We start from the raw sequence: 23,178 nt of genomic DNA, 5'->3' as shown, positions 1-23,178 counted from the left end.
TTCACATCTGGCAGCTGTTAATTTGCCTCCAACACTTTTCCTTTCATTTTTTCCCCATTATGTAGATAGGGGCAAAATTGTTTGGTGAATTGGAAAGCGCGGGGTTAAAATTTCACCTCACAACATAGCTTTGATGCTCTCAGGGTCCAGATGTGTGACTGTGCAAAATTTTGTGCCTGTAGCTGCGACGCCTCCAACACTTTTCCTTTCACTTTTTCCCCATTATGTAGATAGGGGCAAAATTGTTTGGTGAATTGGAAAGCGCGGGGTTAAAATTTCACCTCACAACATAGCTTTGACGCTCTCGGGGTTCAGACGTGTGACTGTGCAAAATTTTGTGCCTGTAGCTGCGACGCCTCCAACACTTTTCCTTTCACTTTTTCCCCATTATGTAGATAGGGGCAAAATTGTTTGGTGAATTGGAAAGCGCGGGGTTAAAATTTCACCTCACAACATAGCCTATGACGCTCTTGGCGTCCAGACGTGTGACTGTGCAAAATTTTGTGGCTGTAGCTGCGATGGTTCAGATGCCAATCCTGGACATACATACACACATACACACATACATACACACATTCAGCTTTATATATTAGATATACATATATGTATATATATATATATACAGCTTTGGCAAAAATTAAGAGACCACTGCAAAATGTTCAGTTTGTTTGTTTTTTCTCTTTATAAATATAATTGTTCTTTTAGTTTATAAGCTTCTGACAACATGCCTCTGATTTTCCAAGCAATAAATTTTGCATTTTTTTCCTGACAAAGAAAAATAGTCAAAATTTAAAAAAAACAGTGCTTTCAGACCTCAAATAATGCAAAGAAAACAAGATCATAAGCATTTAGAAACAACAATACTAATGTTTTAACTCAGGAAGAGCTCAGAAATCAATAATTCGTGGAATAACCATGATTTTTAATCTCAGCTTTCATGTGTCTTGGCATGCTTTACACTAGTCTTTCACATTGCTTCTGTTAGGACTGGCAGAATGCACCAAATAATAATTAGAGAGGATATCAGGTGTGTTCGCAGTCTGGGCTCCACCGTGCAGAAAGGACACCTGCTGCTCGGTAATGGCGGACTAGATGGCGGTATAATGTGAATACACACACAGGTTAGCTTCACCCGGTATGAAGGAAACAAACCCTGTTGCAACACAGACCCGCTATACCGCACAGAGGGTGCAAGTGAAGAGTTACAGAACTCTGTCCCAAGACACGGGGAAAGAGTTCCTCTAGACCTCTTACGCTCGACACCGCTATAGATAGAACTGAACTCATAATTTATCGCAAAAGAGTGCGTACAACGCCACTCTAGCGGACGCCACTAACCACCCTAACCAGAGCCAGGAAAGCGCACTAAGCGCACAGTGCCACACTGGCGGTCGCTGCTGAGAGATGCTGAATTGAATACTGGATGTGCAGAGTAGCACTGTGTGGCACTAGGTAGCTTCCACCATTCGCGAGCAGGCAACAACACTAGGGATGGGAATGATTTGATGCTTTCATCCATCGACAGGCATACATCCACACACATTAGCAAGTTTACACTAGGGCATTGCCGAGCGACCATGCGAACCTTTTATAGCAGTAGCGCTCCAGGACCTTCCTGATGGTCCAATAGGAGCCGCAAAAGGACCTGAGCATGTGACCCCCGACTTCCAATAGCAGGTCGCCCCGTGGGCATTCTCAGTATGGGAAAAGCAGAACTTCATCCCAGAAAGGCCTGCTCGCTGCTGATCAGTGCTGGCTACAAAAGCAGAGCCTGGAAAGGCAGCAGTAACCATTTGCACAGTATCAGCTTGAGCCAGAGGCTGGGACCGATGTCTCCGCTGAGCAGGTTCCACTGCGGCTGGAGGAGAATGAGAGACTACAGCGGACAAGGCTCGAGATTGCCCCTGTGCAGAGGTGGGAACTCGACACCTAACATTACCCCCCTCCCAGGGCCCCCTCCTCCTTGGGTCTCGCAACGTTCAAAGGCTGCAATGAGCAGCGGAGCCCGAATGTGCTCCACAGGTTCCCAGGTTCTGTCCTCTGGGACGTGACCCTTCAAGTCCACAAGATAGTATTTTTTGCCATGTACCACCTTGCACTCCAAGATAGAGTTCACCTTGTACTCATCCGTGGACGAACCTGATGTCCCGGCAGATGACTCAGAAAACCGGGACAAATAAACGGGCTTTAAGAGGGATACATGAAAAGTATCGGTGATACCTAGGCGTGGAGAATGAGCTAAATGTTAGACCACAGGGATAACCTGTTCCAGAGCCTTGAAAGGGCCTATGTAGTGAGGCGCAAGCTTAGTGGACTCAACTCGCAGCCTGATGTTACAAGCGGAGATCCACACTAAGTCGCAAGGAGCAAAGGTCGGAGCCGGGCGCCAGTGTGCATCAGCAGAAACCCTCATTCTCTCCTTGGAGGCCCGGATGGCATCTTGTGTGCGGTCCCAAATGTCACATGCTTCCACTGCCCAGCCTACCACCCTAGAATCAGTGGATGACACAGGCATGGGCACAGGGACACGCGGATGCTGGCCATAATTAAGGAGGAAAGGGCTCTGCCCGGAGGAGTCGGCTACGGCGTTGTTCAAAGCAAATTCCGCCTATGATAGCAAAGATGCCCAGTCATCCTGCCTGGTGGAGACAATATGCTGCAGGTATGTGACCAGAGTCTGGTTGGCCTTCTCTACCAGCCCATTCATCTCGGGATGGTGCACAGAAGAGGGATTCAGCTCAATGCTGAGTAAACGACAGAGCTCTCTCCAGAAATGAGGCACAAACTGGGGACCCCGATCACTGACAATTTTGTCAGGCATGCCATGTAGACAGAAAACATGTTTAATGAACAACGCCGCCAAGGCCCATGCAGAAGGTAACCGTGGAAGCGGCACCAAGTGCACCATTTTACAAAAATGGTTGGTAACTACCCAGATAACGGTGCAGCTATGAGACTTGGGTAAGCCCACCATGAAGTCTATCCCGACCATCTCCCAGGGCCTGTCTGCCACTGGCAGGGGGTAAAGTAGCCCAGCAGGCCGTTGCCGAGGAGATCTATTCTTGGAGCAGGAGACACACGCCCTAATATAGTCCCCGATGTCACGGGCCATATGCGGCCACCAGTACATCCTCGCCAGAAGCTCAGATGTCCTCTTGGTCCCAAAATGTCCACCCACCCTGGACGAGTGAGCCAAAGAGAGAACCTCTGGTCGCAAATTAGATGGAACGAAAGTATTGCCTAGGGGCACAGACTCTAGCGAAACCAGAGCCATAGTTCTCAGGCTCTCTGAAGGGACAATAAGCCAAAGCTCCTCCTCCTCTGATGACACTAAGGAGTGGGAGAGAGCATCAGCACAAGTGTTCTTCTCCCCGGAGAGAAAATGGAGGATAAAGTGGAACTGGGAGAAGAACATCTGGCCTGGCGAGAGTTTAGCCGCTGGGCGGTTTGCAAATACACCTCCAGGAGGTGTCTTGCCTCCACTCCGAAAAGGCCAACTGCATGGCTAGCAACTCCCTATCCCCAAATGGAATAATTCCTCTCCGACGGTCTGAAGGTCTTGGAGAAAAAGAAGCAAGGATGCTTCCGACCTTGAGCATCCTTCTGGAAGAGCACTGCTCCAGCACCGACGGAAGAGGCATCCACCTCCATTATAAATGGTTTATCAACATCAGAGCAATGTAAAATGGGAGCGCCAGTAAAGTGTGACTTGATAGAGAGGAAGGCCTTGGAGACCTCCTCCAACCACAATTTGGGATTAGCTCCCTTCTTGGTGAGGGCAACTAGGGGAGCTACCAAGGTTGAGAAGTGGGGAATGAACTGGTGATAATAGTTGATGAACCCCATAAAGCACTGCACCACTTTGAGAGAATGGGGTTCCTGCCAGTCCATCACAGCCTGTAGCTTAGCAGGATCCATAGCCAATCCTTGGGCCGAGATGATATAGCCCAGTATAAGCAAAGACTGCTGCTCAAATACACACTTCTCCAACATGGCATAGAGGGAGTTTGCCTGTAGGAGGTTTGCAAACATCTCTCTGCTGGGATCTATATCTGGAGAGTAGATGAGAATGTCATCCAGATAGACTACAATGGAGGTGGAGTGCTGGGTTCTTCTAGCATTCAGCACCACAACTGCAGTGCCAAAGAGAAGCTAAACTAAAGATTTACCGCACTTTGTGCCTACAGCGCCTCTCTGGCGAATGCCACTAACCACCCTAAGCTTGGGCCATGAAAGCGCACTATTTTCACACGGCCGCTGCTCTTACGGACACTGCTTTAGATGCAGTTCTGTCGTGCCTTGTGCTAGATGGCACAATCTGGCACTAGTTAACTTCAATCACCCACACTCAGTCAACAACGCTAGGGAAGGGGATCAATTAGGAGCTTTCTTCAGATTGCATACACACATCCACACATACAAGATTTTAGATTTATACTAGCGCATGGCCGAGTGGCCATGCAAACTTTTTACAGCTGCGTCCTTCCGGGACCTTCCCAGTGGTCCAATCAGAGCCGCTTCAGGACCTGAGCATGTGACCCCCAACCATGCTCATAGACAAAAAGCTGGACTTAGTCCCTAGAGCGTCTGCTCACTGCTGATTAATGCTGGTTACAATAGCTGAACATGGGATGGCATCAGTAACCAGACACTCACCATTAGCCTGAGAAAGACGCTGGTACTGACATCTCTGCTGAGCAGGCTCTTCTGCCTCTGGGGAAGAATGGGAGACCGCAGAGGACATGGTTTGAGATTGGTTGCAGCACTTGGAACTCGACACCTAACACACACTAACTGCTGTTCAGCACCTAACTACAGTATATCTTAAGCCTTTGGATTATTTTTCATGGCATAAGTCTATCACTCCAATTTTCAATGTGCTTCTAAGTTTCAATATTATATCGCAATCAGATTAAGGACTTTCCTCCCAATCTGGGTGCTCTATCTCCCTATCCCTAGCCTGCAATCTTCAGCATCATGTGAAGTGATGTTTGGCTCATTTTTTTCTCTGTGGTTCTTGAAAATTGAATATAAAATTTTGCGAATACCTATGAATACAAGATAATTCAACTCAATATTGCTCTAAGCTCTAGACAGAAGTAAATGATATGATATACTTGCACTGTTCAACCCTAGTATAAAGATATGCATGCCTAGGTATAAAGAAAAAACTAAAGTTGCAACGCATAAAAAAGTTAGCATTTTCTGTTTTTTTTGCAATTATATTCATTTGATTTCTATTTTAATGAAATATTGGTTCAAATAATGGAGCCCTCAGTATCAATTTGCATATTTCAGACTCTGCTGACAAAAATAGTCTTTGTACATAAGAACTGCTATTTCTTACTAATTAGCTTTTACTTTTCATTACTAAATATGCTAAGTAAACTAGAAAGCAAATTGTAATAGTTTAAGGTTATGGCAAAAAATACTATCTTATAATATCTACTTGTAAAATTATCCTCAATCAACTTAATCTTCTGTAGTGTAGCACTACTTTATATTACCCTCTGGACAAAAGCTTAAAAGAAAAGTTCCTTAATGAGGAAAGTTCTCCATATACACTTATATCAAAATGAAAATCTCCACATGCTTCAGTAAGGCTCCCCAATTATAAACATCAAATTCAGATGCACTAAATATGTATTTTTATCAAATGCTCAACATGAGTAAAGTCCACTATGCAAATGTGGTTTAAATTAACATATTTCATCTCCTGCATAAATTGTCACTTAATATTGGTGGTAGTAAAGGATTAGTCATGTTTTTTTTTTATTTTTTTATACATGTCTATATTATATTATGTCTTAGGATGGAAAAATATAAAGAGTTGAATGGCAATTCTAGAATCCTGAGTTAAAATTATTGGACAGGATGATAGTTACGTCTCATGTTCATTTATATTCCAAAGTGGGAAATAACCCTTTATCATTTGCAAGTCAATTGCATTAAATAAACTTGAGTGCCACAGTTTATTTTACAAATGTTAGTTGATAAAAGTGCAATGTTTTGTGGTAATATGAACTATATCTTGGCATAGGTTTATACTTTCTAGATTACATGGAAGTTTTAGCTGAATACTGGCTTTAGGGAAACTTATTAAATGCTATTTAAAATATTTAAATCCTCAATGCCATAGAGCAGTTTTTGTCAATAATTTCTTTTACAAGAAAAAAATTAGTAGGAATCAAAATCCACAAGCCATTTAAATTTGGAAACCTACATACTGTATGTTTAAACATATAAAAATTTGTATATTCAAGGCCTTGACAACCAAATAATATTTGCTCTTATCAATCTTTCACAGTTGCATTATAAGACACTAAAATATATATTTTTTTACAAGAGGACCTTTTAACACATTTTTCAACAGGTTACTCCTGTTTCCTCTCACATTCAAAAGACATACTGGTAGGTAATTTAGATTATGAGCCCCAATCGGGACAGTGTTGATGATTTCTATATAGCACTGTGGAATTTGCGAGTAAAATAAATATAGACAATTTCTTCTCCCCTCACCCCTCGGAAAACCTGCCATTCCCATGGACTGAATTCGTTTAACCTTTTATGGTGTAATAAAGACTACGATATCTATGCAAAAGGGTGAGTGCCACATTTCTCCTTCAACCTCTATTTAATTCATTCATTGTTTTATGCTGAGCACCTACTACCCATCATTTTGCAAAACTGCACGCTGGTCTAACTTACGGATCCACCATATAAATAGCACATATGACCCTGGTGCCGTTCTTTCATCTCTTTATGTTGGATATATAAAATAAATATAGACACATGAATCAGGGACTTGCTTCCTGACTCCTGACATCCATATTTTAATCTGAAATGTTGGTTTGGCTATATTTGGATCAAAGTGTAGGGTAGCAACACATGACATAGCAACTGAAATGGCCATGTGGCTAAATGAGGGAGGGTGAATGACATGGTGACCTACCACATAAAGCAAACACCTTGATACTGTTTACATCAGAATCAATATGCTTCAAATATAAAACTCACCAGTGCACTCTTAGATAGGACTGCATTATTCAAAAGAATAGGGAACAGCAAACGCAGATCAGAAGTAATCAGAAGTAAAATGATGCATAAAGAGAGAACCCATGCGGGATCTAAATCACTGATGTAGTCCATGGCTAAAAGGGTTACCTGATTTGCAAAAGAAAGAAATATCATCAGAGGGTAGAATATAAAAGGAATAAACATGTGAAGCCTGTACATCATGAAAAGGATAATAGTAATGAAAAGTGTGGACTATATGGGAGCCAGTGAACTGCACTGGATTGGATGTAGGAACTTCATCTCAGATGGCTACACCATTTACTATTCAGAAAACAGGAAGGAGAATGGATGTTGCCACTATGGCCAACAAACGGATTGCAATGTTCATACTTAGACCCCAGTACATCAATGATAAGGAAATGTCAATCTGCATCAGAGGGAAACTTCTGAATGTCAAAGCTGGAAATTGTTGACTTCTACTCAAAGGTCCTAATTTCACTAAACAGGACCTAAAGAAAGGACATAATCTACGTTATGTATGCAAATTTTAAAAAGGAAAGCATTCAGGAGTGTGTTGTGAACTCAATTTCTGGGCTCCCTCTTGTGGTCACAAGTGGTACTGTGTGAGTGCTGTCTTTCTGCAGGTTTGTGACTGGCATCAGCTGTCTCGTTATCTGTGGGCTGGTTTTCTATTTAAGCTCACTTGGACTCTCAGTCTATGCCTGCTGTCAATGTATTCAGTGCTATTCTGATTCCTTCTGACTACCTTGCTCCCAGTCTCTTCAAGAGAAGCTAAGTTTCCGTTTTGTTTATTTTTTGATCATCAGTGTTCTATTTGTTTCTTGTCCAGCTTGCTAATATGTGATTTCCCAGCTTGCTGGTAGCTCTAGGGGGCTGAGTTTCTCCCCCCACACCGTTAGTTGGTGTGGGGGTTCTTGAATTCTCAGCGTGGATATTTTGGTAGGGTTTTTCGCTGACCGCACAGTTCGCTATCTGTCTTCTGCTATCTAGTATTAGCGGGCCTCATTTGCTGAATCTGTTTTCATTCCTACGTGTGTCTTTTCTCCTTACCTCACCGTTATTATTTGTTGGGGGCTTCCTATATCTTTGGGGTTATTTCTCTTGAGGCAAGTGAGGTCTTGCTTTCTCTTTAGGGGTAGTCAGTTTCTCAGGCTGCGTCGAGACGTCCAGGATTTTAGGCACGTTCACCGGCTACCTTTAGTGTGTTTGGATAGGATCAGGTTTTGCGGTCAGTCCAGTTACCATCTCCCTAGAGCTTGTGTCTATGTTTAGTTACTTAGCTAGTATTTCCTGTGATCCCCAGCCACTGGGATCATAACAGTACAGCAGGCCACAAAAGTGTTTAATGCATCGCATGAAGTGGGATAAAAGAAGTCCTGAGTACAATTTTTTTTCCTCCTTTGCTGCAGTCTGTCTAGCTTCTCTCATCCCCTTAATCTCTGGGTGGTTTTGAGCTCAGCTGCAGACATGGATATTCTGAGTCTGACTTCTAGTGTGGATCATCTTGCAGCAAAGGTGCAAAATATTCAGGATTTTGTTGTTCATAGCCCTATGTCTGAGCCAAAGATACCTATTCCTGAGTTGTTTTCTGGAGATAGATCTAGGTTTCTGAATTTTAGGAATAATTGTAAATTGTTTCTATCTTTGAGACCTCGTTCCTCTGGTGATTCCACTCAGCAAGTTAAAATTGTTATTTCCTTGTTACGCGGCGACCCTCAAGATTGGGCTTTCTCTCTGGCGCCAGGAGATCCTGCATTGCTGAATGTGGATGCGTTTTTTCTGGCGCTTGGACTGCTTTATGAGGAACCTAATCTTGAGAACCAGGCAGAAAAGGCTTTGCTGGCTATCTCTCAAGGTCAGGATGAAGCTGAGGTGTACTGTAAAAAATTTCGGAAATGGTCAGTGCTTACTCAATGGAATGAGTGTGCCCTGGCTGCAAATTTCAGAGAGGGTCTTTCTGAAGCCATTAAGAATGTTATGGTGGGGTTCCCCACGCCTGCAAGTCTGAGTGATTCAATGGCTTTGGCCATTCAGATTGATCGGCGTTTGCGAGAGCGCAAATCTGCGCATCCTCTGGCGGTGTTCTCTGAACAGAGACCTGAGTCAATGCAATGTGACAGAATTCTGACTAGAATTGAGCGACAAAGTCATAGACGTCAAACTGGGTTGTGCTTTTACTGTGGTGATTCTACTCATGTTATCTCAGTATGCTCTAAGCGCTTAAAAAAAAATCGCTAAACCTGTCACCATTGGTACTATACAGCCTAAGTTCATTTTGTCTGTTACTTTAATCTGTTCTTTGTCATCCAACTTGGTTATGGCTTTTGTGGATTCAGGTGCTGCTCTGAATCTTATGGATTTGTCGTTTGCCAAGCGCTGTGGTTTTGTTCTGGAGCCTTTGGAATTTCCTATTCCACTGAGGGGAATAGATGCTACGCCATTGGCTGAGAATAAGCCTCAGTATTGGACTCAAGTGACCATGTGCATGACTCCTGTACATCAGGAGGTGATTCGCTTTCTTGTGCTGCATAATTTGCATGATGTTGTAGTTTTGGGTCTGCCATGGCTGCAGGCCCATAATCCAGTTCTGGATTGGAAAGCTATGTCTGTGTCAAGTTGGGGTTGTCTAAGGGATTCATGGCGATGTCCCTTTGGTGTCAATTGCTTCTTCCACTCCTTCTGAGGTCCCTGAGCTTTTGTCGGACTACCAGGATGTATTTGATGAGCCCAGATCCGGTGCCCTGCCTCCTCATAGGGATTGTGATTGTGCTATAAATATGATTCCTGGCAGTAAGTTCCCTAAGGGACGACTTTTTAATTTGTCTATACCAGAACATGCCGCGATGCGGAGTTATATAAAGGAGTCTTTGGCGAAGGGACATATTCGCCCATCCTCCTCCCCTCTTGGGGCAGGATTCTTTTTTGTGGCCAAGAAGGATGGTTCTCTGAGACCTTGTATAGATTATCGTCTTCTAAATAAAATCACGGTCAAATTTCAGTATCCTTTGCCATTATTGTCTGATCTGTTTTCTCGGATTAAGGGATCCAGTTGGTTCACCAAGATAGATCTTCGTGGTGCGTATAACCTTGTGCGTATCAAGCAGGGGGACAAATGGAAAACAGCATTTAATATGCCCGAAGGCCATTTTGAGTACTTGGTGATGCCTTTTGGACTCTCTAATGCTCCTTCTGTGTTTCAGTCCTTTATGCATGACATTTTCCGAGAATATCTGGATAAATTTATGATTGTGTATCTGGATGACATTTCGGTCTTTTCTAATGATTGGGAGTCCCATGTGAAGCAGGTCAGGATGGTGTTTCAGGTCCTGCGTGCTAATGCTTTATTTGTGAAGGGCTCAAAATGTCTCTTCGGAGTACAGAAGGTTTCCTTTTTGGGTTTTATTTTTTCTCCTTCTACTATTGAGATGGACCCAGTCAAGGTCCAGGCTATTCATGACTGGACTCAGCCTACATCTGTTAAGAGTCTTCAGAAGTTCTTGGGTTTTGCTAATTTTTACCGTCGCTTCATCGCTAATTTTTCTGGCGTGGTTAAGCCCTTGACGGATTTGACCAAGAAAGGTTCTGATGTGACTAATTGGTCTCCTGCAGCAGTGGAAGCCTTTCGGGAGCTGAAGCGCCGGTTTTCTTCAGCTCCAGTCTTATGTCAGCCTGATGTCTCTCTTCCTTTCCAGGTCGAGGTGGATGCTTCTGAGATTGGAGCAGGGGCTGTTTTGTCGCAGAGAAGCTCTGATGGCTCTGTGATGAAGCCTTGTGCCTTCTTTTCAAGAAAGTTTTCGCCTGCCGAGCGGAATTATGATGTTGGTAATCGGGAGTTGTTGGCTATGAAGTGGGCATTTGAGGAGTGGCGACATTGGCTCGAGGGAGCTAGGCATCGTGTGGTGGTCTTGACTGATCACAAAAATCTGATTTATCTCGAGTCTGCCAAGCGCCTGAATCCTAGACAGGCTCGTTGGTCGTTGTTTTTCTCCCGTTTCGATTTCGTGGTCTCGTACCTGCCTGGTTCGAAGAACGTGAAGGCTGATGCCCTTTCTAGGAGTTTTGTGCCTGACTCTCCAGGAGTTTCAGAGCCGGCTGGTATCCTCAAAGAGGGAGTGATTTTGTCTGTCATTTCCCCAGATTTGCGACGAGTGCTGCAGAAATTTCAGGCTGATAGATCTGACCGTTGCCCACCAGAGAGACTGTTTGTCCCAGATAGATGGACCAGCAGAGTTATTTCCGAGGTTCATTCTTCGGTGTTGGCAGGTCATCCTGGGATTTTTGGTACCAGAGATTTGGTGGCTAGGTCCTTCTGGTGGCCTTCCTTGTTGCGGGATGTGCTTTCCTTTGTGCAGTCCTGTGGGATTTGTGCTCGGGCTAAGCCTTGCTGTTCTCGTGCCAGCGGTTTGCTTTTGCCTTTGCCTGTCCCGAAGAGGCCTTGGACGCACATTTCCATGGATTTTATTTCAGATCTTCCAGTATCTCAGAGAATGTCTGTCATCTGGGTGGTGTGTGATCGTTTTTCCAAAAAGGCCCATGTGGTGCCCTTGCCTAAGTTGCCTTCCTCCTCCGATTTGGTTCCTTTATTTTTTCAGAATGTGGTTCGCTTGCACGGCATCCCTGAAAATATTGTGTCTGACAGAGGATCCCAGTTTGTGTCCAGATTTTGGTGGATTTTTTGTGCTAAGATGGGCATTGATTTGTCTTTTTCGTCGGCCTTCCATCCTCAGACGAATGGCCAAACCGAGCGAACTAATCAGACGTTGGAAACTTATTTAAGATGTTTTGTTTCTGCTGATCAGGATGATTGGGTGACTTTTTTGCCATTGGCCGAGTTTGCCCTTAATAATCGGGCTAGTTCTGCTACTTTGGTTTCGCCATTTTTCTGCAATTCTGGTTTTCATCCTCGTTTTTCCTCGGGTCAGGTTGAGCCTTCTGACTGTCCGGGGGTGGATTCTGTGGTGGATAGGTTGCAGCAGATTTGGAACCATGTGGTGGACAATTTGAAGTTGTCACAGGAGAAGGCTCAGCGCTTTGCCAACCGCCGTCGCGGTGTTGGTCCCCGACTTCGTGTTGGGGATTTGGTATGGCTGACTTCTCGGTATGTTCTTATGAAGGTTTCCTCTCCTAAATTCAAGCCTCGCTTCATCAGTCCTTATAAGATTTTGGAAATCCTTAACCCGGTGTCTTTTCGTTTGGACCTCCCAGCATCGTTTGCCATTCATAATGTGTTCCATAGGTCTTTGTTGCGGAGGTATGTGGTGCCTGTGGTTCCTTCTGTTGAGCCTCCTGCTCCGGTGCTGGTTGAGGGCGAATTGGAGTATGTGGTGGAGAAGATCTTGGATTCTCGTATTTCCAGACGGAGGCTTCAGTATTTAGTTAAGTGGAAGGGCTATGGTCAGGAGGATAATTCCTGGGTTGTCGCCTCTGATGTCCATGCGGCCGATTTGGTTCGTGCCTTCCATGTGGCTCATCCTGATCGCCCTGGGGGTCTTGATGAGGGTTCGGTGACCCCTCCTCAAGGGGGGGGTACTGTTGTGAACTCTATTTCTGGGCTCCCTCTTGTGGTCACAAGTGGTACTGTGTGAGTGCTGTCTTTCTGCAGGTTTGTGACTGGCATCAGCTGTCTCGTTATCTGTGGGCTGTTTTTTTATTTAAGCTCACTTGGACTCTCAGTCTATGCCTGCTGTCAATGTATTCAGTGCTATTCTGATTCCTTCTGACTACCTTGCTCCCAGTCTCTTCAAGAGAAGCTAAGTTTCCGTTTTGTTCATTTTTTGATCATCAGTGTTCTATTTGTTTCTTGTCCAGCTTGCTAATATGTGATTTCCCAGCTTGCTGGTAGCTCTAGGGGGCTGAGTTTCTCCCCCCACACCGTTAGTTGGTGTGGGGGTTCTTGAATTCTCAGCGTGGATATTTTGGTAGGGTTTTTTGCTAACCGCACAGTTCGCTATCTGTCTTCTGCTATCTAGTATTAGCGGGCCTCATTTGCTGAATCTGTTTTCATTCCTACGTGTGTCTTTTCTCCTTACCTCACCGTTATTATTTGTTGGGGGCTTCCTATATCTTTGGGGTTATTTCTCTTGAGGCAAGTGAGGTCTTGCTTTCTCTTTAGGGGTAGTCAGTTTCTCAGGCAGCGTCGAGACGTCCAGGATTTTAGGCACGTTCACCGGCTACCTTTAGTGTGTTTGGATAGGATCAGGTTTTGCGGTCAGTCCAGTTACCATCTCCCTAGAGCTCGTGTCTATGTTTAGTTACTTAGCTAGTATTTGCTGTGATCCCCAGCCACTGGGATCATAACAGGAGTGGTCATCAGACACTGCCTAGGAAAAATAAATGAAGCTAGATATCACTTTGTGCATTTATGTCAAAATAACAAGTTTAGAATTATAAACTCCTTTTACACTGACCTGAATTGATTCCTCTAAAATTGGACATTCCCAATAGACAGCAATAAAATTTGCAGTTGGCTTCAAAGTATTCACCCCCTTTTGGCTTTTTACCCATTTTCTTACATTACAACCTGAGTTTAAATATTTTTGTAATCCAATGTGTGTGTGATGCATTAGCACTAAATAATCAAAGTTGGTGAAGTGAGAAAAATGTAGGCATACTTTCAATTTATGGGATCAAATAGCTAAAAATAGATATATGCATATATGAAGCCCGTAAAATATTCTGATGTAAGCATTAACCTTCATAACTCACATGTTTAGTTAAAGCAATTCCACCCGTGTGCAATCTAAGTGTCACATGGTCTATCAATATATACTGTACACTCCTTTTCTGAAAGGACATGGAGGCTTCCTGCAAATCCATTAAGCAAGAGGTATCACTAACCAAACAACACCATAAACACCAAGGAGATCACCAAACAAGTCAGAGACAAAGTTCTTGAGAAGTATATGTCAGGGTTGACTTATAAACAAATATCACAGTCTCTGATGATTGTTTTGAGTTTACCAAAAAACATGTGGAAGACCCCCCAAATGTATGGAGGAAGGTGCTGTGGTCAGATGAGACCAAAACTTTTTCGACACCAAGGTTAACACTATGTCTGGTGCCAACACCGTTCAACACCTCAAGATAATCATCCCCACAGTGAAACATATGATGGGAAATGTTTTTGGCAGCGGAGAAGGGGACGATATTCTGAGTTGAAGGGAAGATCTTTGGTGCGAAATACGGGGATATTCCTGAGCAAAACCTGTTTGAGTCTGTCAGTGTTTTGAGACTGAGATGGAGGTTGATATATGAACAAGACAATGAACCAAAGCATACTGCTAAAGCCACAGTTGAGTGCTTTAACGGGAAATGTGTAAATGTTTTAGAGTGGCCTAGTGAAAGCCTGGAACTGAATCCAATTGAGAATCTGTGGTCACACTTGAAGATTGCTGTTCAACAGAAGAAACAATCTATTTTGAACGAGCTGCTTCAGTTTTGCCTTGAGTAATGGACAAAAATCCCAGTGGAAAGATGTTGAAAGCTCATAGAAACTTATCCAAAGTGACTTGCAGCTGTAATTACCACAAGAGGTGGCTCTAGAAAGTACTGACTTTAAGGAGGTGAATAGTTATGCACACTGAAGTGCATCATCAAGCCCACCCACGTCTTTGTCCCAGCTCAGCCTTCAGTTGTCTGTACCACAGTCATTGGAATGCAAACGAAAATACCCAGCCAACACCCCACAGGCCACAGTACAAAATGCTAACATTCCTCATCTGCTTGCGCCCAAAATGTTGCCTTTTAGGCTCGTTGAGACAGAAGTTTTCCGCAACCTAATGGCGGTGGCCGTCCCAAGGTACTCGGTCCCCAGTTGCCACTATTTCTCCCAGTGTGTCATACCGGCATTACACTAGCATGTGTCCCACAACATTACCCATGCCCTCAACAATGCTGTTATTGGGAAACTCCACCTAACCACGGACACGTGGACAAAAGCTTGTGGGCAGGGATGGCACATCTCACTAACGGCACACTGAGTTAACAAAGTGGAAGCCGGGACCCAGTCAAACCTTGGGATGGAACACATCCTCCCCACCCCTATGATTGCAGGCCCTACGTCAATCAGGGTTGCCCCATAGTCTACAGCTCCTGCACCTCCTCCTCCTCTTCAGCTTTTATCTCTGAAATCAACACATCAGTCACAAGCTGGAAGCACAGCAGCACTGCCTCAGCTAAGCGGCAACAGGCTGTGCTGAAGCTAATCGGCTTAGATGATAAACCGCTGTGGAGTTGTGGACAGCGCTGAAAGAGCAGTCACATATTTGGATGACACCGCTGAACCTACAGCCAGGCATGGTCATGTGTGACAATGGCTGGAACCTGGTGGCAGCTCTGAGGCAAGGTGAGCTCACTGGCATATGTGCTTAACTTCGTGGTTCTGAAAAGCTACTTGGAGCTGCCAAACCTGCTAGTGAAATTACGCCATATGTCTGCCCATCTTAGAAAGTCAGCTACATCTTCAGCCGCCCTTGCCTTGCTTCAGCAGTGTTTTCAGCTTCCTGCTCACCTACTGATGTGTGATGGCCCCACCTGTTGAAACTCTACACTGCATATGTTGGAAAGGATTTGTGAGCAGAAGAGGGCAGTTGTTGACTACCAGCATCAACAAGGACGTCTATATTCAGTTCAGACTCCACACATAAGACCTCAGGAGTGGACATGGAAGTCAGACATAGAGATAGAGGCAAGGGGTGCTGTCACAAGATATGCAATGTTTGGGAAGATGCTGATGGAGTACCTTGCAGATCGTACAAATGTCCTACGGGATTCCTCTGTGTATTTCAATTATTGGGTATCCAAGCTGGACATGTGGCATGAACTAGCTCTCTATGCCTTGGAGGTCCTGGCCTGCCCTGCTGCTAGCATTCTGTCAGAGAGGGTTTCTAGTGCCGCTGGTGGAATTATAACAGATAGGTGCATTCGCCTATTTGCTGAAAATGCTGACAGGCTGACTCTTATAAAAATGAACAAGGGCTGGATTGGGCAAGACTTCTGTACACCACCGAATGAAAACAGCAAAACATAACCTCAAATACATTGTCTTTTTTGTGGAGGTGTATTCTCATGCACCTCTTCAGAACCACACATGGGTATCCTCTTCCTGATTTGGTCTATGTGGTGTTACCTCCTCCTTATCCTCATCCTCATCAGAACACCAGGGTGAACGTATTCCGTGATGCAGAAGTCACTAAATTTTTGTGCAAGGGTGTTTTTATGATGCCCTTTACTAATTTGAAACCAAAACAAATGTTACTCCCCCAGGGGGAAATGTCCTAAAAATGAGATGTACATATATTCTTCCCATTTATTCTCATATTTTCCATTTTTCCTATCTCTGGACCATTCTCTTATGACCTAGTATATACCTCTCCAATATAAAAATATTGAAATACTATTATATTATATTTTTATTTTTATCCCTGTCTCTGAGCTGTTGCTAGGGACCAACATATCTCATTGGACACATTCTGGCTTCTTATCTATGAACCTGTGTTCACCACTCCCTTTTGTTATTTTCTTTCATAGGTGGATTAACATCCTTTATACATTTGTTTGATTTCAGTATGATTGATCATTATGTCTCCTCATTCTCCTCCACTGGAACACCAGGGTGCATGTGTTCTATGCTGCTAAAGCCAGTCAACTTTTGGCAAGGGTGTCTATGTTCCCCATAAAATATTTTAAAAAATTGTACCCCCATGGGGAAATGTTTGTCTGCCCATGCACTTAGTGTATGGGTATTATAAGTCTTGGAGACCCGCTCCTTTAAATTGGTCCTAGTTTTTAATGAGGCCTTTCTCCACGTCTCATCATCCACCGCCACTAGATCACCAGGGTTAACGTGTTCTATGCTGCTACAGCCAGTCAATTTTTTGGCAAGGATGTCTATGATCCCCATAACATATTTTTTTTTAAATGCTGCCTGATGCCACTATAAAAATAGGCTTTGTTACTTTAACAGTTACTCTTTCATAAATGAAACAAGATGTGTCTGCTTATGTGTCACACACCACATGGCCAGCTAGGGATGTTAAATGTTACAATTACATTTCCCAGTGGATGCATTTGTATTGGTTGAAAGCAATGTTAAAGTTGAAAAACGCATCAAAAATGCTGCGTGTAAACATAGCCCAAGTGGTGGAGAAACATTTTGGTCTGTGGTTAATTATGTTGCCTTATATACAAGTCATTACCCTGGAAAGGATGTGCCTTAACATATTTCCCAGCAAAATCCATTTTGGTTTCTTTTTTGTATGTTTTTTTGGTGCACCTGTAAAAATGGCATAAAACTCTGATAACATGACATAGGAGTCAGAAATGCTTCCAGGGGCAATCCCCATGATGTTCCCATGTCATTTGAGCAGTGTTTCCATCATTTTCAGATGTTTTTAGACATGAAAAGGACCCCCGAGGGTGATCGCGGTAAAAATATTTGGGTTTCCCATGGACTTACTTTGGGCTTATTGCTCGGGTAGAGTACCCGAGTATTCCAATTTGCTCGACTCAAACAATGAGCACCCAAGCATTTTAGTGCTTGTCCATCACTAATAGAGATAAAAAAAGTTAATAATAAAAAATCACATACAGTGATACATGTCAGCTTCCTCTGGGACTAAACAGATAATTTTCAGGTGGAGGGCTCAGTAAAGGTGCAAACTTATAGGAAACATGTGTATGGAATCTGTTCATTGAGCCACTTTGGGTTCAGTAATTGAATCTTGAAGATATATTTAGACTCCTTTTGAAAGATTCTCCAGTCCAGATCTCCCTCTCTAACCCTTTGTCTAAAAAGTTCAACCATGCAGATTATATCATTCAGACGACCATCATATACATCATTAATGTGTCTTGCTATTGTGTTACCCTGTGTATTTCAAATGTCACCTAGGTGCTCACCTACCCCTTTCAACTCTCTGGTGGTTTGTCCGATACAGTCGAGGCAGGTGCAGGTGACTTTATATTCTACACCTGATTTCTTAGAGTTCTCAAAGTCCCTTATATACTGTAAAAGGTTTTCCTGATGCTGAGCTGGTGAAGGTCTTACATGGGTTTATCCACTTACAAGTACAACAGCCCCCACATCTAATATGCTCCTTGGCAAGAAAGAGGAAACCATGGTCTTTGAGGAATAGGACAGATGGTGGCATTCCTATATAAGCCTCTGGGCCAGATATATTGATGATATCTTCATACCTTGGTCTTGGTCTGACCTACTACTAGTACTAACCACTAAATTACAAAAAAAAATAAACTATCTTTATTGAGAAGAGAATGTGTAATTTTGTTCATTCTCTTTATGTTGAATGTCCAATTTGTTAGAGTTATTTTGCTTTAAAAAAAATTATCAACTACAGCCAACAAGGCAACTGATATATTTTTTTATATCGCAATATCCCTAAAAATGGTCTTTTAATCTTTTAGTCTCTCTGATTTACCAGTTCCTGTTTTTGTCTGCAACTGAATATCAAATTTCAAAAACATAAAACACAGGGATGGTGATGTAATGCAATGTAGGCATAGAGCACAGGAGAGCGGGCAAGGAGCATGAGTGGTGGCAGGAGAGGTAAACAGAGGGTAAATTTTTTTAAAATGTTTATATCTTAAGTTTGTTATGCTTTCAGGTTTGTAGAGACTCCAGAGAACCATAAAGAACATAGAATTAATGGAGAAAAACTTCTCTACACGTTGAATTTCCTGGTAAAAAGCATACAAACAGACAAATTTGAACCAATACACTCATTATTAGTCATTACAAAGGGGTATGGTTTTGCACGATTCTCCGAGGGCATGTCTCATCTGTCTCATCTAAATTATTATCAACTGAACACAACCTTTTTCATATATACAAAGGAAAAGTGATCGCTAAATAAAAAGGTTCATATCTTTTGAATCATAAGGTGGATTTAAAAAAAATAATACTCAGTAGAACAGATGGAGTAAAATTACAGCAAAACTTAGCAACTTTCATTCTACTTTACATATTGTTCTCTAAAAATAGGGTTGTACATAACACAAATATTTCACATTGTATTTTCAGGAACAATCTAATTCTTTAGAGTTGATATTTGTTTTCTTAGTATTTAAGTGTACAGTATATATCTGCTTTTGTTTAGTAGACTTGGTTTGCATTTGTCTTAATTTGAGGAGTTTATGTATCTAAGTGAGGATTTGTCATCCTCAAAGTCCTCATTTCCCATTCCAATCTTGTTCCTTCCTGTTCAACAACAAATAACCTTTAGGATCTAGGACTCAATTTTTCAAAAATGTCAGTTTTTACCAATGTTTAAAAAGGTAATGTTTCTCTATGTGTTAATGTAGAACATTTGATTGATAGCCCCTAAGCTACACTACAAAATTCTCAGCTTCGAAAACTACAAGTTGCAAAAGTCATGCATATTTTAAGATTTAGCAAATATGCTTTTAACTTTCTAATGTATGTGCATATTCTTGATATGGAATGTAACATATAATATAATATATTGCTTTTCTTAATTAAAATAATGAGAGATACTTTTACTAAAAACACCAATAAATTATAAGTTTGTCCGGCTGTGAGAAGTCATGACTCATGACCCCTTTTACTTTTCTGAATAAATGAAAAACTAAAAAAGGACTCACTTTTTATATTGGAGTTCTTGTTTATGGAATAGGGAAAAAAATATTAGCATGCAGCTGTTGGTTTTCTACATTTTCTGTGTTTATCCATCTGTCCTTTTTTTTGCTTGCTAATCCAGGTATGTTAACTGACTGCCAATTGGATGCATGCAAACTGCTTCATGGTCTTTAAAGGGACTCTGTCACCTGAATTTGGAGGGAACAATTTTAAGTCATATGGGCGGGGTTTTCGGGTGTTTGATTCACCCTTTCCTTACCCGCTGGCTGCATGCTGGCTGCAGTATTGGATTGAAGTTCATTCTCTGTCCTCCATAGTAAACACCTGCGCAAGGCAAGATTGCCTTGTGCAGGCATGTACTACGGAGGACAGAGAATGAACTTCAATCCAATATTGCAGCCAGCATGCAGCCAGCGGGTAAGGAAAGGGTGAATCAAACACGCGAAAACCCCGCCCATATGACTGAAAATTGTTCCCTCCAAATTCAGATGACAGAGTCCCTTTAATTTCATGTTTAGGCAGGCAGACCACAATTTTATGTACACAGAATGATCAATGAATGGGAATGCAGCACTGTTTATTAATAGATTCTAAAAACATTTTTAACCAAGATAAAATGTACTATATTATCATATATATACCGTATATATATATATATATATATATATATATATATATATATATATATATATATATATATATATATATATTTTATTTTTTTTTCTTCAGTTATTTGGCACTGACTTTTTATTTGTTGGTGTGATAGTGTCAGAGCATGACACTGACACATTACAAATATGGCAGCCCTAGGCCATAGTAGACTGCGGCCGATGTCTGCCACATTCTCTTATACTATGGCTGTCTAAAGCTGGAGTCACACTAAATGACTTACCAACGATCACGACTAGCGATACGACCTGGCCGTGATCGTTGGTAAGTCGTTGTGTGGTCGCTAGGGAGCTGTCACACAGACAGCTCTCTCCAGTGACCAACGATCAAGGGAACGACTTCGGCATCGTTGAAACTGTCTTCAACGATGCCGAAGTCCCCCTGCTGCACCCGGGTAACCAGGGTAAACATCGGGTTACTAAGTGCAGGGCCGCGCTTAGTAACCCGATATTTACCCTGGTTACCATTGTAAAAGTTAAAAAAAACACTACATACTCACATTCTGATGTCTGTCACGTCCCCCACCGGCGTCCACATGGTTAAAACTGCTTTCGGCAGGAGCGCTGCTAATGCACGCGCTGCTGCCGAGAGCTTCCCTGCACTGAATGTGTCAGTGCCGGCATTAACAACGGTGACGTCACCGCTGTGCTCTGCTTTACGGCCGGCACTGACACAGTCAGTGCAGGGAAGCTCTCAGCAGCAGCGGGTGCATCAGCAGCGCTCCTGCCGAAAGCAATTTTAACCCTGTGGACGCCGGGGGACGTGACAGACATCAGAATGTGAGTATGTACTGTTTTTTTTTAACTTTTACAATTGTAAACAGGGTAAATATTGGGTTACTAAGCACAGCCCTGCACTTAGTAACCCGATATTTACCCTAGTTACAAGTGAACACATCGCTGGATCGGCGTCACACACGCCGATCCAGCGATGACAGTGGGTGATCAGCGACCAAAAAATGGTCCTGATCATTCCCCAATGACCAACGATCTCCCAGCAGGGGCCTGATCGTTGGTCGCTGTCACACATAACGAGATCGTTAGCGGGATCATTGCTACGTCACCAAAAGCGTGACGTTGCAACGATATCATTAACGATATCGTTATGTGTGGCTCAGCCTTAAGGTCGGAATTGTGCACACTCAATGAGGTTCAAAGTTCTCTGATGTAAGTGGAAAAAGAAGTAATCTTATCGCAAATCAGTATTGACCACAAATTTCCCTCTGTCACCACTAGTCACAGCGTTGACAAGAGCAAGGCAGTGGCAATGAGGACATGTGGGCAACCTGACATTCAGGGTCGGACTGGCCAGGCAAGGTAATGGTGAAATGGCCTGTGGGCCCAAGAGAGAGAAGAAGAAGAAAAAAGTTTTAATGGGCCCTTTAAAAGTACATGAAGGGGCGGACCATGCAGACCAGTAAATAAATAACAAAAAACTGACTGGCACATCCCAGCTAGTGTGAATAGGTGCAAACTTAGGAGCAGCTACCTCCATATGCAATATAAAAAATACACTGAGGTAAGTGCCAGAAAACTTGGACGAATGGGGGTCTACTCACTGTCAGGGACAGTAGAACAATATTGTGCCTGTGAGTCAGTGGAGACCAGTTTCAGCGCTTGCACCCCTCTAAAACACTCACCTCTCTGCATTCGGCACAGCTCCAGTGTCTCCATTGTCTTTTGACTCTGTGATGTCTCAAGGCAGAGGTAGCGACAATGTCACTACAGCGAGCCCTCCATGTTGAGCACTGCAGAGAGTCAGAAGTCGCTGAGGAGACCGGACCTGTGGGGAACAGGAGAGGTGAATATTTATTATCTTTTTATGTATGGAGCATTATATGGGGCCTTTATACTGCATGGAGCAATATATTAGGCCCCCTATACTGCACAGAGCATTATATCTTTGCCATTATTTATATGGAGCATTATATGGGGCAATTAGACTGTATGAAGCATTATATGGGGCCCATTATACTGCATGGAGTATTATATGGGGCCCATTATACTGTATGGAGCAATATATGGGACCATAATACTGTATGGAGCAATAAATGGGGCCATTATTCTGTATGGAGCAATATATTGACCCCATTATTCTGTATTGACCAATATATGGGGCCCGTGATACTGTATGAAGCAATATATGGGTCCCATTATACTATTTGGAGCATTATATGGAGCTCATTATCTATATATATAATTGTCTAAGGGTTTTTCTGTCTGTCTGTCTGTCTGTCCTGGAAACCCCGCGTCTCTAAATGGTCGAGGCCGCCTGGGCCTCGACCAATCAGCGACGGGCACAGTATCGACGTAGATGTCATAATGGTTGCCATGGCGACGATGATGTCATAAAGGTTGCCTTGACCAATCAGCGACGGGCACAGTCTGCTGCGAATTCTGGAATCATCATTGTCCATATACTACGGGGACACGCATATTCTAGAATACCCGATGCATTAGAATCGGGCCACAGTTTAGTACTGTATAAAGGACTAAGTGGTGCACATTTTATTGCATGGGGCAATATATGCGGCTCATGATATTGTATGCAGTACTATGTGGCCTTCATAATACTGTATGGAGGACTATGTGGTGCACATAATTCTGCATGAAGGACTATATGGGGACTATAATTTTGTTTGAAGGACTATGTGGTGCCCATAATACTATATGGGGGGTTATGTGGTGCCCATAATTCTGTATGGACTGCTATGAGATGCACATAGTACTGTTTGGAGGGCTACGTGGTCCCCATAATAATGTATGGATGACTATGTGTTAGGCATCAGGATTCTCCTGCTGCACGGGATAGATCCCAAGCATCATCTGGTGCTGTGGTCTCCCATTCTGGTCCAG

This window comes from Ranitomeya variabilis, chromosome 1 (assembly GCF_051348905.1).
Source record: "Ranitomeya variabilis isolate aRanVar5 chromosome 1, aRanVar5.hap1, whole genome shotgun sequence".
NCBI lineage: Eukaryota > Metazoa > Chordata > Amphibia > Anura > Dendrobatidae > Ranitomeya > Ranitomeya variabilis.
Note: the sequence above shows the minus strand (reverse complement) of the source record.